The sequence below is a fragment of the Ambystoma mexicanum genome, chromosome 1p (assembly GCF_040938575.1).
Source record: "Ambystoma mexicanum isolate Mex_15411 chromosome 1p, UKY_AmexF1_1, whole genome shotgun sequence".
Classification (NCBI taxonomy): domain Eukaryota; kingdom Metazoa; phylum Chordata; class Amphibia; order Caudata; family Ambystomatidae; genus Ambystoma; species Ambystoma mexicanum.
In genome coordinates, this window is record NC_090921.1 from 833,144,951 (window position 1) to 833,149,013 (window position 4,063).

Genomic DNA, 4,063 nt, shown 5'->3' on the forward strand with positions numbered 1-4,063 from the left:
TGGGCGCGGACGCACCGTTTGTTCTGTTGATATTACGCTCTCTCACGTTCCACGGAGAGAGGCACATGCAGGCTCCAGCTATGGGGTTCATGAAAATACGTGGTGCATGCTGCAACACGCAGAGCAAGAACGCTCAGTAACCTGTGATACACGCAAGACATGGTTAGACAATATAGGGACTGGCAGTGTTTGTGGCTGCTTGCTTCTTGTATTCATTACTTGTCTACATGAAATCATTATGTCAATGTGGGAAGGCACGCTTGCCGACAGACTCGGCAGGAGATTCTGAAAGCATACCAGGAGTATGCCAGGCTAGCAGAAGTAATGTGTTTCATCTGTTCATCTTGTGTTGTTGCCACAGGTTATTCATGGCCATCAGTAATGTTCCATGTGCTTATGTTAGTTGCTAACTTCAAGTGGTATTAGGTATACAGGGAACAGGTGAGATCCTAACTAAGAAGGGTCTACTTGTATAGTTCGGAGAGACAGGTTGGTTCAGGTATATGTACATGCTATGTCCTTTTCCTTACGTTCCCTGTACCTATCCTCATGCAATTTTCCCAACCCTCTTTATGCTGACCCTAACACCCCCTTACCTATACACAACCTCCTCCTAACCCTCTCCCCCCCCTATGGCTGCCTAGAGGTGCCTGTGTATAACGAGATCAGGACCCCCGTGCCAACCAAGGTGGGAGGGGTCAACTGCATTTGGCTTCTGTGGCTAGGAAGGAGTTGTGTGATACTCCAGGGATGTGACAATGAGCCTGCTAAGCAAGACCCTCCCTATGGGTCTGGGCAAGTAGGACCTCACTTGGAGTGACTCCCCTCTTGGGGACAAGGGCTCCCATTCTGCGATGGAACTCCAGTGCATACCCGCTTGTCCGCTTATATGGATATTGGAAATACTTCTCATGTAAAGACTATATTAAACAAAGATCCTTCTTTGTCTCTATTGGCTTCAGGTAATGCGGACTATCGCCTGAATACCATTGTCAAGAAAGACCGACACAATTCTTTTTGTTACAATGATGTGTATAAAGAGTGAATTGTGAATGGAGAAGAGGAGATCCCCATTGAGGCGTGTTTGGAGAGAGACCTGCGAGCTGGAGGCTGGATAGCATATGCCTTGACCAATCAACAGACTGCGGTCAAGGCACGAGATTCATCAGGAATACAACAGTCTTCTCTGGTGGCGCAACCACTGACAAATAGTGGTGGGTCTGGGACTCAAACAGATGCAAAGACGAGAGACTGCAGATGAACCAGAATCGTCGAACTCTGCCCAACAAGCACCTCTTTTGGAAGCAGCACCACGTGGAACATAGTCGCTGTCGAAGTGGGGATGCCAAGAAGTACTGAAATCGGTTTCATTGAGTATCAAAACAGCCACATCAATGGAAAACAAGGGAAAACATTACGAACATTGCAGGTCACAGCTGGAAGAGTCACAAAAAGTGGGATAATTTAGGAACGCTTATCAGGCACATGGGCCCCTGAAACCAGAGTCAAAGTGATTAAACATTGCACACCAAGGCTGGAATAAGCCGATCAGGCTAGTGAATACTGCAATTGTAAAATAAAGTCATTCAGGAGAGGACCACAGGAGGTGTGGGGGAATCCCAATACATGAAGGTGGGAAAAAGTTTTTTTGCCAACTGACCCTCAAGGGATGTGAACATTTGAAATAGAATCTAAGAAAGATACTAAACGACTCTACCCTTAAGGGCTGGGTACATGTGAAACTAAGCATGAGAAGAATATCAGTTTTTTCTTTGTCAAGGGGGAACGAGAAACCCATTACTAAAAGACTTATCTGAACATGGTGAGGACTCTGAATATTGTGAGAAATATACTGTTGCACACTAAATAACTTTAAGACTGTGAGCAAATCTACCAGTGGGCCAGGCAAAAGCTCTTTTTCCTTTAGTTAGGCATTTTCAAAAGTGTCAGGGCCAGTTAGTGATTAGGATTCGGACAAAAGACTTTTCCTTTGGAATGGACATGCACCCTTAGTTTTTGCATTGCTAGGTAGGGAACTTCCTCATAGCGATAGGGCTAGTTATGCGTTTTTCTTTTCGTTTGAATAAAACCCATTGAATAGGTCAATAACTTGTCCGACAACTCCTTGTTCGCCACAAGTGACGAGCCTAATTGGTGGGGTCAGGATATACAATGTGAAGGATTGCTTATAGGCTCGACTCAAGGTCTTGCATGTCTGGCTTTTGTCTCCTTCAGTCTTAACAGGAGGAATTGGCTGCAATGTATTGGCTTAACCCGTTTTTCTGAGCCTGCTGTTCAACTTGCCATTGAAATAGGCACCTCCTTTATTGTCAACATCCACAAGAACGATCTCGAGGTCTAAAGCATTGATGCAAAAGGTGCTCCGAACCTGCTTGATGAGTGAATCAATGTAGCAGCGATAGTGATATCAATATGAATAACCGGAGGCTTTGATAGGCCGCTGAGAAGCTAACAATCCCAGGCTCATTCACTTTGGGGTATACTGATCCCACAACTGAAGACTCAGAAGTAGCCCTGAAATGTTGTACGGGTGAACAGATTTCCTCCTAGTCTGATGCTCTCCCTCTTTTTAAACCTCCTAGAAGACATTTTGACAAATGGGGCAGTCTTCATCAGTATGACTCGCTGGTTATCTTTCTTAGACTTTTGCCACACTGCAAAACAAAGTTTGCCATAAAGCGGCATGGCTGCATGGAGAAAAAGGAGAGAAAAATAGGTTTGGATGTGAAATAAGAAAAACGCCCTTCTTGCACAAGACAATACTCCCAGTAGCAAGAGGCCAGTGAAAGATGTGGAGTGAAAGCAGGTAGCCACCTCACTGTGAAAAAACAAGATTTTACTGCTGGTGTACCAAGATCCTCCTCTCAGAGTAGACTGTATCATGCCAACTGGCAGTGTGGTGCATTCTGGCAACCAACAGCATCCTGCCACCTTAAAGTTATAATCACCTTTCCATGTTTTACATGCTTTCCAAATTTGCCTTAATCTTCCTTTTTAACTGACCCTAAAGCAGGGATGTCAAACATAAGTCCCTTAGGTCAGATGTCTTCCGACTGCAAAGTGCACAGTGCATATTGCAGAGTAATGTGCTCTGACAGAGGTGATAAAAGAAAAGGCTCCCCCGTTTAATGTCAGAAAGGCACTGACACCAGTAGCTGATTCTCTGCAGAGTGTCTAGGGTACAATGCACTACTGTAGTAAAAGCAAAACAGCCAAAAAGAATGGCGTATTAATGCAAGGTAAACATCATAATGATGAGCAATGAAGCCAACAAAATAAACACATAAATAAACACAGAAATTCCCATTAAACAGTTTCTTTACGCAAACTCCAAATGGCATTTTTTCCCCACAGCCACCCAGAAAGGCATAGGCACCATATATAAACAAGGCATGCTACTATTCTGAGCTCAAAAACACCCACAAATGTCCAGTAAAACAACTGGTGCCTGGGACATGCTGGAACTAGAAAGCTACACCTAAAATGTGCTAATCTAAAACAAAAGGTGAAACAACAATGATTAAACTACCAGGTCACATTCCTTTATGGAGGTGGCAAAATCTCGATGCTGCGATGTGTGTGAGATCTGCAGGACAATTCGAATCACGGCAAGGCCAACTCAGCCAGTCATTCTTCAGAAGTAGATCAGGATTACCAACTTCGGTTGGATGATATTGTATGAAAATATGCTCTATGTAAAGCGTTTAGGTGTAAACGCTATATAAATAACAGATTATTACCTAAACGTCGCTGTGCAGACTTACTTTAAATAAAAAGTTGTATTGCTTTTCTCGCATTTATTCTTGAAATGTGCACAGTAAAATTGAATCCTATCTACTTATTTTTTTAAAACAATCTTTTGAGGGGAAACCCCACAAAAATCCCTCAGTAGTTTCAGGCTGATTCACTTTGTTTCTGGAATCATTTACAGCAGAGTAGCTGCAACTCTAATATTATCCTGTTGATTTTTATAGGCCCAATAGTCAGGCCCATGAGAGGTGCATCTGAATCCAAATCGGTCAACTGCCAGATTGAACTCGAG